This window comes from Armigeres subalbatus, chromosome 1, assembly GCF_024139115.2.
Source record: "Armigeres subalbatus isolate Guangzhou_Male chromosome 1, GZ_Asu_2, whole genome shotgun sequence".
Lineage (NCBI taxonomy): Eukaryota > Metazoa > Arthropoda > Insecta > Diptera > Culicidae > Armigeres > Armigeres subalbatus.
In genome coordinates this window covers 179,505,222-179,517,388 of record NC_085139.1, presented here as the reverse complement: position 1 = coordinate 179,517,388, position 12,167 = coordinate 179,505,222, and the positions used below count along the sequence as shown (strand labels likewise).

The following is a 12,167-nucleotide window of genomic DNA, read 5'->3' as shown; positions in this document are numbered from 1 at the left end:
TTGTGCATTATTGATCGGAAAATTTAAAAATGCACCTAAATGTTCTAATTAGGTGCATTATTAAATTTTTCGATCAATTAGCCTAATTATTCAATATCATAAGAACTAGGCTTCTTAATCCTAAATATTTGCCTACATGTATTGCTTGGATGAATTTTAAATTCCAAGATCTTCCTAATTTTCAAGAATAATTATTCTGGAGTTGCAAGGGAAACCCTTCAGAATAGTTAGAAGAAATTCTTCGGAGTCTCCACGGAAAAATCTTCAGTATTTCAACGATTTTTTTTTTCGAAATTCTGTGGAAAAGTTCCTAAAAAAGGTTCGGTAGAAATTTTGAAGAACTAGAAGAATCCGTAGAAGGATCCTAAATGCATATTTACGATGAAAATTCCAATAAACATCAAATTCCGAAGAACTTCCGGTATAAATTAGAAAAAAAATCCAGCTTACTTTTTTTACAGAATCTCTAAAGATTAGATAAAGATAATTCTAAATTTCCAATGGAAATTTTTTTTCGTTTTTCAAAAAAAAATCTTCTGATGTGAAAATTCCTTAAAATTTTTAAATCATTTCTTGTGCTTCTTTGCATGGTAAACATTTAAAGCAATGTTTAGCTGAACCTACAAAGAAATCAAAATGACTTTCCGAAGAAGAATGAATTTCCATGAAATTTTGGAAGAAAAATTTTGGTGCAAATTAAAAAACAAAAACCATGAGAATTTTAAAGATTTATTCTTTGAAAATCGTAAGAATTTTTCGAAGATAATCCATAGACTCTTCCATGGAAATAATGATAATGCCTCGAAAAATAAAATACTTGGAAAATTTAAAAAAATGTGATAGAATTCACAAAATTTTCAGAATTCAAAATTCCAAATTTGAAAAAAAATCCAAAAACAAAAAATCAACGGAATTATCAAAGTGTTTCATGTGGCATTGGCTATTTAATTTCTCATGAAAAATCAGAAGATTTTTTCTTGAAAAATTTAGAGTCTTCTTCTTCTTCTATGGCTCCATATTCCAACTGGAAGTTGGTCTGCTTTTCAACTTAGTTTATTCTATTAGCATTTCCTCAGTTATAAATTGAAAGTTTTAAATGCCAGCAATTGTACGATTATATATCTTGTGTAGCAAGTACGAAGGATACATTATACCTAGGGTGTCGACAATGTTTGACACCCGAAAACATCCTAGACAGGAACGAGAATCGAACTCGTCATCTCCGGATTGGCAATCCTATGCCTTTGCTCGTAAGGCTAACTGGAGACTAAACATTTTGAAGTGCACTCCCTAAAATGTTCGAAAAACTTATTTTGGAAATGAAATAGAATTTCTGGTGAAGATTCGGAAGAACTTGTCGAAGCAATTCATTAGAATGTAAAAAAAAAATGAAAATATGAACATTTTTTCCACCGAAAATTATATGTACCTATTTCCCACGAGACTGTTTTGAATTTTCAGACAGAATTTACATGGAATTTTTTTCGGCATTTACACTGGCGATATTTTGTTTTTTTTTTCATGACCAATTTGTAGCAAAATTTACAAGCAAAATTTTCCAGAGAGAATTGATCAAAAACATTCGGAATGCTAGCACTTTATCAGGATTGTATGAAGTAAGGTCAAAGTTTTTACAGGAAATTTTTTTACTGGATTTTTCCTGAATATCCACAAGACATTCTTTTGAAGATTTTTCTTGAATTATTGCAAAAACATAAACAGTTTTCAAAATTGTAGCTGTAGTCCGCTGATGCAAAAATGTCGGCGGCGTGATGCCAAAAACCATCTGCGGCGGAATTTTTAAAAAATATTTTTTCATTTTTCTTCCCCATTTTTTTTTTGGTGAAAATTGAGACTGAAACGCAACCTGCTTTTTCGTTTATTTTTTTTTATGGAAATAGGATCTAAAGCTAAGTTGGCCAAATAACTCAGATATGCATCGGCGTTGCGACCGACGCTGCGTTACCGAGTTTTCTCGATGCTTAATGCTAAATTCTTTTTAACACTGAGTTGAAAAGACGCTACGTGGGCATCGGCCCTAAGATGCGCTTTGCGTTTAATGATTAAATCATTAAATTTTGATGATTTGTATTTTTACACCGCTATTGTTATTTACCAAAAATTTTCGTGTTAAAAAACCACGTGGTTCGGGAGCTAGTCCCCTCCCCCATGTGGCTTATCGTGGTCATTTTCCAAACCCCCCCCTCCCCCCCTATATGACCACGTGGTTTCTGGACGGCCCCTTATAGACTCCTTGGCTTGGGGCTTCGACAAGTCCCCTTTTGGGACTAGCAGAAACTCCCGGGCAAGTTAGTTCCAAATTGTTTACACTCTTGAACCACTGGTACTGGTACGGGCAGCGCTTTTTGCTTCGCCAGTTACAATGCACGCTGAAAGTCATTTAGTTACGATTTTACAGTGTTCTGAAAAATTCCGATGTGAATATTATTTGGAAGATTTTGATTTGAAAAATGTATTGGAAGTAACCAGTTTACTTCGATAGGACTCGAACCTTAGTACGTTGGATTGGAGCTCGGTTTGTTTGATAAGCTACGAAGGACCTCGCGTACTTTGTTTAGTTCTTCATAGAAACAATTGATAATGCCTCTGAATAAGTATGAAAAAGCTGAATTTTCATTTCAACAAGCAAAAATATCATTGAGGTTAGGTCCGATTTCCGACAGCTCTCTGAGAGATATAAACTCAAATTGAACTCGAAACTGAAATTCGATAGTTGTTGACTCATATTATATGTTGTTCCAGAAATGGTCCGTTTTGTGTGAATCGAACTCAAAACTGCGTAAATCATTTTAAGCTTGTAAATGCTGCCCTCTTCTGAGAAAAGTAAACTTTAAAGCTTTCTTGAGCTCTACCCGTCGCACCATCTATAATAAACGGATTTTTACAAAAATTTGACCACTATGAGGAATTGTAAGAACGTCCAAAAACGCCTGCATGGAAAACTATTGCAAAACTATATTCATCAATTGCGTAATAAGCCATTGGCGTGACACAATTACGGTCGATGTCATGTTGACCCAAAAACGTCGGCGGTTGCGTGAGAAAAACTTAGGTGGCGACAGCGCACAGAAATGCTACTATCAAGTCAATGAACAATTTAAGATTTGTTTCAAATCTCGATAATTCTACTGTATCTGATTCTCCCTTACTCAAATATTTTCGCAGCATTTTAATCAGTTAAAAATCTTGGTGTTCACTTCAAATCTAGATACTGAAGTTGACAATCATAACCGGTACGTAGCTACAGGGATTGAAGTCAAGCTATCGAGTAATATAACCACTCACTGCACATTTCGCTACCGTGTGCTTTTGTAGCTCATGTTTGTACTTTTTACTACACTTGAATGCATGGCACTAGCATCCTGTATGCAGTACTTGTGTCTACATGCATAGTTAATCATCTCTTCAAGCAATAAAAACCCAAACCACCTACCCTTTAACGCTTTTACATTCCCCATTGATAGAACCCGCCCATGCCCTCTTGCCTTGTGTAATGCAAGTGTAACGCTAAGGCAGCACTCTAATTGGATTCATAATTGATGTGACATTTTACCACGCTCCGTTTCGTAGAAACGGCAATTGCTTGAAACTTCGATATACATACTTTGTCGTTTCATTTCCATTCGACTCAGCGGCAACGGATTGCGTAAGCCCGAAACTTTCTTACCTTTTAATAAAAAGAAGATCCATTTTATGCAACTCGAAGAAAAGGTGATGCGAAGCTATCGGTTTCCTGTCGAACAAACGGTTGATTGTACTTCCTAATATGGTTCACTGCACAAAAATATTCATTCTTCTTTAATCACACTCAACTGCACCGTCGTCCCCACATTCACTGTCCCAGCTCTGCAATCAAGTAGAAACGATCACACTTTCCGCCAATCGTCTAGGATAGAGAATAAATCATTTTTATCGAACTGCGATTCCGTTCCGGCACACGCTTGCACTAATCACGATTCTTCGGCGCCGACTTCCTTTTGTGATAAAGATCAAACGACTTTCAACGTCTCCCAGCGAAAGATGTAAGAAACTCTTCTACCACACCAGTGGGGGCTGACACGGAAAATCAATAGCCTTCTTCCCTCCGCTGTCTGTCGCCGTGGCTGCCGTTCTTCTCAAGCGAACTGGTCTCGACAGTTGTGTGACGTGTGTTTTCCTTTCTGCCTTCTTTCTATTATGAAACTCTATTTGCATATTTTACGGTCATGTTTAAATATCATTGTTTTATGAATGTCGAATGAAACTGCTCCTCACTTCATCTGGTGATCGTACTTTGTGTATTTTTTTTCTCTATTTGCCTCCTTTTTAACGAGGTGGTTTTATTTTATTGTTGAAGCTGATTAAATTCACTGCCTTCAAGTTTCTGTCTTCTTTTCTTCTACATTTGCTTACTATTAAGCGCGCGTAAAGGTTTTTCCGCTGTACCTTCTTTCATTCAACTTCCCACAACATAACGAAATATCTTGCCGCACTGGCTAATGGATAGATTCCTCGGATCTCGAACAATTTATGTGCATAAATGAGTGCATCAAAGTTTTTCCTTCCTCAAACACCGTTCAAACTCGTTTAATTCGTTAAGTCTGACAATATGCTTCCTTTCATTAGATCGTTGAAATAGTTCAACCTTGATTCGGTGCTGGTTTAATGAAACATCTCGGAATTTCACGTTCCCAAAAATGCCCGCTTACGGGTGCTTTGTAGTTTTTAATTTGTTCCGCACTTGTTCAACCGCCTTGTCGAACTTCACTGAGCAATCTTGTAAACTATTTTGTTAATTGAAATTATATACAATATTCACATTCCTCTTCTCTGCCCGTCGCACCTTTGTTTGCCTGCTGCACTTGATACGTTTAACTCCACGTTTTCCAAAACACAACAGCTGATTAAATCAGTACACCAATTAACTCGTCTCACTGCTGCCCTCACTTTCATCCACAGACGCTCGTTCTTTTTTCCCCTTTCGCTATTTCACATCGATCTTCCCTTGACCACAAACATCGCCGCACGAAAGAGCATCATTATCGCACCGGTCAGATCTTCCCTTCACCCAGCTTCGTTTAATCTTTGCAATATCTTCGGTAAAGGATTCTTCCAGCTCACATATAATCCACCTTCACCTTCACAATTGGTCACAGTTGTCACAGCGGCGTCGTTCTAAATATCTGCCAACGTTAGCCGCGAGAAGGCAAAGCGGTCCCAAATCGATTAGAGGGAACCTGTTTATGAAGTGAGCCAAAGCACCAAGCACTCGGTTATCCGCGCCCAATGACCGTCCAACTTCAGTGGGAGAAAGGCTTACGCCACACACGTCCAAACGGCTAGACTTGTGTACCGAGACTGACGGAGCGTTGCACACGCAAGGGACGACTTGACTGTGTGTGGCCCGAATGGGTACGTACGCCATGATGGTGAAAGAAGAAGGACTCCGCTCGGCGAGGATTGCGTGTGTGAGAAATCGTGTCGCCGTCGGGGCTTCATCGAACGAGAGAAAAAAGGCGGACGGACGGAGCAGAAGCGTGGGAAAAATGAGCAGCAAGAGCGAAAATCGGGAGAGAATGTTGGAAACGAGAGTGGGGCAACCGGCATGCATTAGTTTGTTATGATTCTGGACTCTAGAATGCACGGCGTTTTTTGTTATTTTCCAATCACGGTGAGATAAAGATTGTGCAATGGTGAATACGAGAGAGAGAGAGTATTGCATTGAGAGAGGAAATTGGTTGCATCTATGCAATTACTCACGCTTTGTTTGGTTTTATCTCCACAGCAAGGAATGTGAGATTAAGTATTCGCTCTGGCGCTACCACACACTAAATTTTAAAAGCAATCTTCAAAGATATGCTGTAAGCTGAATGGTTCATAAAATAATATCAGTATTCAGACTTATTGGCTTCTTTAAACATTTACGGATAAGGGGACCATCATTTGGTGGCGCAAAACCTGTTCTTTTCAGGACCAAAACTTTATGTGAAGAAAGGATTGATTACAAAAATGGCAGTTGCGGTTGCGGTCCTAGGACATCAGTGGCTGTACTGGAAATGTATTCTAAATAATGGCGACTTAGCGAAAGATCATCGAGTGACTATCGAGCTGCAGTCAAGTGTTTTTTTTATGCTAGGTTCTGACTGGGGATAGTGTAAATTAGCGAAATTAAATTAATAATCAAATTAAGTAAACTTGAAACGTACTCTTTTGAGTAATGGATAAAGCAGTGAAGATATATTATGCAAACCCTATAAACTAGCAAACGAAGAAAGATTTGCATGCGCTGGGCTATCAGTAGCTGTACTGATGTTGCAATTCCTTGACAATTCACGGGAAAATAACATCAAGAGACATTTAATTACGCACCGTTACGTTAAAAACTGGTAAGTGGAAGGAAGACGAGAAGGCACAAGAGGCTAAAACGCATGGAAGCATCGTCAGTGATTGTTAACGATATACTGATGCGCGAAACGTGTCATATTCTAAACTGGGAGAAGCCTTCAGCTGCGCAAACATTCCTTTTCAAAAGTTAGACCACTCAAAACCGCGTTAAATATTGATAACTAATTCAATCAGCCTGGAGAGGTTGCAGTTCTGCTGTTTCGGTAGTAGTCAGGGCCGGATTTAGGGAGGGGGCTGGCGTGGCCCCGGGCCACCACAATTCTTATGTACCAAAACCAAACTATCACAGCTGCCATCATTTTCTTAGATTTTGTCAAAAATACAACTGCTTCAAAAGCATCAACAAAGTGCTAAATAAATACAGTGTTGATTTTAATGACAAAAGCATTTCAAATTCTTGAAACACTTCTTCCGAATTGACGAGTAAAGATTGGAGATTACAAATTCTTCAGCATTGATCGTCTTGTGGCGAGTATATTTTCTTCTTATTCGCCAACGTTAAAATGACGCTTTAAGGAAGTCATGTCGTAATTGAAAAATGAATACGTGAAAGCATCCGTTGGAGGGAGATGCTGGAAAAATGAATTCATATGGATGACACCTCAAATAATTGGGGATTTTTTTCTTCAAAATTCTGATTTTCTGCTTGCGCGGTATGTAAACTCCTCTTTTCTTTGAGCACGGCTGCGGCCCTGAAAAAGAACCGTTTTGGGTGAATCTAAGTCCTCTTTCTCGTTCACTTGGAGCTGGTGTCCTTGATAGCGGCTTTGGTTTCCTCCGAGACGGTATGGCTAGCTCGTCCGGAAGCAGGATGCGGACGGCGGCCTGAATCACACGGATGGTGATCGTTGAACGTTTGTTGTAGTGCGCCAGACAGGTGCTATCAGAATCGAAGATGTCGTTTACGAAGCTGGTCATGATGGTCATCGCCTTCGAAGATATGCTAGTGCCAGTGTTGGTAAAATCACTCATAAATCTCAATCAACGAGCGCTCCCGTGCGAACGAAATCGCCTGCGATTTTAAAGGAATGCATCACGCTTGAATTTTTCATGCTAAAACGCATCATTTCACTCATTTGCCAAAAAATCATTTTGGTTTAAAAACGCATTTGAAAATAATTTGGGGACAATTTATTGCTTATACATAAAAGAGTGTCTAATATTCTATGCGACAAACGTCAATTCACTGTTTTTAACGAAGGAGAACAAAAGAAAACCTACGATGATTCAAATGGATGATATAACTCATCCATGAGTTTTTAGGTGCTGAGTTGGGTGCGTTTCAACTCACGCTTGGTTTGAATCATCCATGAGTTTTGAGATTTTGAGTTTTTACCAACACTGGCTAGTGCCAACGTGCATTTGCTTCAACACTTTGTAAATGTAGATGGCAAGGCTTTCCTTCCTCCGTGGTTTCCACTTCGGATGCTTGTCCCATGACAATTTTTTTCTGAGCCTTGCTGCCACTGACCGTAGCAGCCGTCGTCGTTGCCGCCATTTGCGCTGCCTCTCCACCGCTAGCTTTCGGTGCCATGATGTTTGGGTGTTCGATGCTTCGTTCCGGTCATTCTGCCGATTCTGTAGCGAAGACCGGAAATCCCGTTATCAGTACCAGATTGTCATGGAGACCGATTCCTTGCCCCTTTGTCGGTCGGTACCATTGACACCGACTTGCTGGCTCCACCTTTCGTTCGTTTGACTGCAGTTCATTCGCAACGATGGTACCAGTAACGATCCCATCAGCGTTAAACATTCACAATATTAAAAAATTGAATATTTTGCATTTAGCGTATTCTTTTTCTTCTTCTTCTTATTGGCATTACATCCCCACACTGGGATAGAGCCGCATCGCAGCTTAGTGTTCATTAAGCACTTCCACAGTTATTAACCGCGAGGATTCTAAGCCAGGTTACCATTTTTGCATTCGTATATCATGAGGCTAACACGATGCTACTTTTATGCCCAGGGAAGTCGAGACAATTTCCAAACCGAAAATTGCCTAGACCGGCACCGAGAATCGAACCCAGCCACCCTCAGCATGGTCTTGCTTTGTAGTCGCGCGTCTTACCGCACGACTAAGGAGGGCCCAGCGTATTCCTACGTCCGGAGCGGACGGCAGTAGACTGATGTTGGTCACCTACAGGAAAAAATTATCATACCTTGATGTTGGTTTGGTTTCAAAGGATACAATTCCAATTGTATAAAAATCAGGAATGCCGGAACTTTATAAAGAAAAGCTCTGCAATTTCTTCTTGTTCGATTATGGTCATGATCCTGGAAAAAAAACTTATGTTTTAAATTATACAGGGCTTATAGGTTAGATGTACCAGTTGTGGCTTTAGCACTAGTGCTTTATATGCCAAATGGCCAATCAAATCACCTAAAACCAAGTTCATATCGATAAACCGTATTCATATGATACGATAACACCTTTGATCTCCTCCAAAACAAGCAAAGCGTAATTGTAAAATTTGATTTTGCTTAATTTTTGACGTCCTTTGCACCAGTTGTCGCACTAGTGGTCCCAATTTGGCCAATTCCATAAGAAAACAATGGGATTTGCCCAAATTAAGTAAGGAACCAAAATTAAGAATAGTGCCATGACTGGTGCATGCGTTTGCTATTATGGATTAATCAATTTTGACGGTTATAACAAATTTTATTGTAGTTTTCACAGCTGTTCTAAGGAGCAGGAAGTAAAACCTTTTGCTTGATATATAAAGTCCACCCACACGCCTTTTACTAATTAAAAAAAAATAGTTGTTCTTATGTATGGCGACAATTGGTACACCAACCCTATATAATATTTCATTCTACAGGGCTTGTCGAGATTGGAAAACATAAGTTACGGATGTTCACCAACAGCACCAAACTTATGCTAAACATCAAACATCCAGATGACGTCGACTCAACAATATGTCGTATTGTAACAGAACATACACGGAAGAAAAAAAGTACCCAGCGTTGAGTTTTTAAAACTTACTTTTGAGTTATTTTTTCTCTTCTCTTTCATCCACTCTTTCTTCTGTTGTTAAAAACAAAAGAGCGAAACAATCCAACGACGCCAGTTTAATACGGGAAGCCAATTTCGAGTTTTATTACCTGAGGTCGAAATTGAGTGAAATAAACCTCCATTTGGGTAAATAAATTTTCCGTTGGGTACTTTTTTAATATTGGAGTAAAGGCAAACTACTTCGACCCCATTTACTCATCCGTAACGCTGGGTAGACACATTTGCGTGGTGTGTTACGGTGTAAGATCTACCACGGTCACATTGTCAGCTACAGGCAAATCCTGACCCAACGAATACCTTCCCCAATATCCAACTCCGTGGTACTTATCAGGGTGTCGCTGAGTCGGGGGCCTCTCGTTATTAAGTAAGTACTACATCATCACTTCCTTCCCCTCCTAAGTAACGGTGAAGATGGGCGTGGCCAGGAGTAGTAATCCTCATGCTTTTGTGATTTTTATCCTAGATTGAAATCAAGGACCACACCCACCTTGATTTCTGATAGCAATCTGAATAAGGATTTCAAAAGAAAAACATGAGTATCACTAGTGTCCAATCTACGAAGTACACTGTAACTATGCTATGCTATGCTATGCTATGCTACTTCGACCCCATTTACTCAATTTTGGCTTCCCGTACGGATGATCGAGGTTGAGTGAATTGAACTCACTATTGGGTAGTTTATTTCTTCCGTGTAGAAGCCACCGTGATAAAAAAAACTGTTATTTGTTGTAATTCAAGACAAAATTTTCAAAACGACTTATCTGCTTTTGTAAACAAAGATTCAAACGACGATTTGACGAATCTGATAGCTCTCCCACGCAAACCAACACCAACACCAACAGTGTACTTCGTAGATTTGACACTAGTGATACTCATGTTTTTCTTTTGAAATCCTTATTCAGATTGCTATCAGAAATCAAGATGGGTGTGGTCTTTGATTTCAATCTAGGATAAAAATCACAAAAGCATGAGGACTACTACTCCTGGCCACGCCCATCTTCACCGTAATTTGGGAGGGGAAGGAAGTGTTGGTGTAGTACTTGCTTAACGAGAGGCCCCGACTCAGCGACACCCTCATAAGTACCACGGAGTTGGATATTGGTGAAGGTTTTCGTTGGGTCCGGATTTGCCTGTAGCTGACAATGTGAACGATGTAGATCTGTAACCAGTGGTTCCAAATTGAACTTGCAGCTTCCGCCGCAAATAATTTTGTCCTTTGTCGAAACCACCGTGTACTCCGACAACCTGTAACTAAGGTTTCAGCGGTTTGAGCGTGGGCAAAAAATGAGAACCCACCCTACCTCTCTCATCTCTCAGTAGATGGCAACCGGAAGAGTTGCCAAATTGAGTGGTAACGTCGTCAATCTTCGTTCCACCCGTCGTAGATTTACAGCTTCTATAGCTCAGCTACTAAAGCTTAGTATGCAGTTCTCAAGGAAAATGCTCAAGGAAAACTTGGTCTAATTACCAAAGTAATTTTGACCTTACGTAATACAGAAAGTAGGCGAAAAATAAATCATTTTCTGTCCTCTGTCGTAAGTCAATTTGGCAAAATGTCATCAAGCTGGTAAGTGGCTGTAAATAATTGTAAATAAAAAAAATATATATATTATACTTTTTTTAACAGAATTTTCAACACTTTCACAGTATTGTGGTTGCTGGAAATCAAGCGGAAAAAGAAGAATGCGAAATTCCGTGCCGATAGGATTCTCAAAGGGACATATTTGCTTCTGAGTGCGTTGGCTTTTTTTTCTGAAAGTCCTGTCCTTATAATCTAGGCGACTCTAACAAGAAACCATCATTTCCCCTCAAATTCATCCAGAGATTTCTCCTGATATTCCCGGTAAACTCTCTAGCATTTCCGTCGAAATTCCCTGCAAGACTTGACTCTCAGGGGTAGACAACAGCTGAGTAATTGTAGTACGAGAATGATTGGATAATTATTTAAGAAGCTCTAATAGATCGCTCCCTTGTGAATAGCTACTAATATTTTTTTATTTGTAGTTTGAAGATTTGGCCGAAGATTTGCAACAAACCGAACATCTCAATCACCATACTAGTAACATGACTGTACTAGGAAAGAAAGTTTTTAACCTCCTGTGTTGCGTTGGTCGCCGGTGTTGCATGCGCATATTATTGATCCCGAAAACCCCGTAGCATTTTAAAAACTGTTCATCACAGAAAGACGCGGTATTTTAATAATCCATTGTAAACAACGAAGGATCCATTGTTGAATCTCCAAGTTATGCTTGTTGCTTGACCAAAAGTTGATTCTTAAAAAGATGATTTTCTATAATAATTTTCAAATGCAAACAATACAATGAATATCCATTCTGATGGCACAATGTTTTAGTCGACAGACCAGTTGTACAGATAAAGTAATCGACTATGTGCAATATCACCGTTTTTCAAAAGATTGAAATTATTCAGTAGTTAGTACGTTTTTTAACCTTGAGCTGATTTTTAAAGACTCTTCAAAGTACTCTTCGAAAAGCTTAGATCTCTCGTGTCGACGGAAAGCATCAAAGGCATCAGATATCTCAGAATACATTTAATGTTCCTCGAGAGGTGAAAGAAACATGATCTGGCTCTGATAGTCTCTTTTAATTGTAGTGACAAGTGGCATGTGGACACCACTATAAGAATCTTCGTTTACCTCCCACAGACAATCTAGTAGTAGTGAACTACAAAAATTCATCAATGTGGCTCTCTGGAGCTATTCGAGTTACTTCATCAGTGTTCAAAATCA

General features: G+C 39.2%; 1 protein-coding gene and 1 long non-coding RNA gene across 2 annotated transcripts in view; one reads left to right on the top strand and one right to left on the bottom strand.

Annotated features, from left to right (window-relative positions):
- The window catches only part of LOC134205565 (probable serine/threonine-protein kinase DDB_G0282963), a 599,905-nt gene extending 594,503 nt beyond the window's left edge, over positions 1 to 5,402 (bottom strand). Inside the window, exon 1 of the mRNA XM_062680901.1 lies at positions 3,689 to 5,402. The gene's annotated coding sequence lies outside the window, so the exon portion shown is untranslated. The remainder of the gene's footprint in view (positions 1 to 3,688) is intronic.
- A 5,519-nt stretch (positions 5,403 to 10,921) lies between these two features.
- Positions 10,922 to 11,472, top strand: LOC134208771 (uncharacterized). Its single transcript, XR_009978695.1, has 3 exons — positions 10,922 to 10,985; positions 11,046 to 11,261; positions 11,423 to 11,472. It is a non-coding gene; the product is annotated as an uncharacterized LOC134208771 (long non-coding RNA).
- The last annotated feature ends 695 nt before the right edge of the window (positions 11,473 to 12,167 follow it).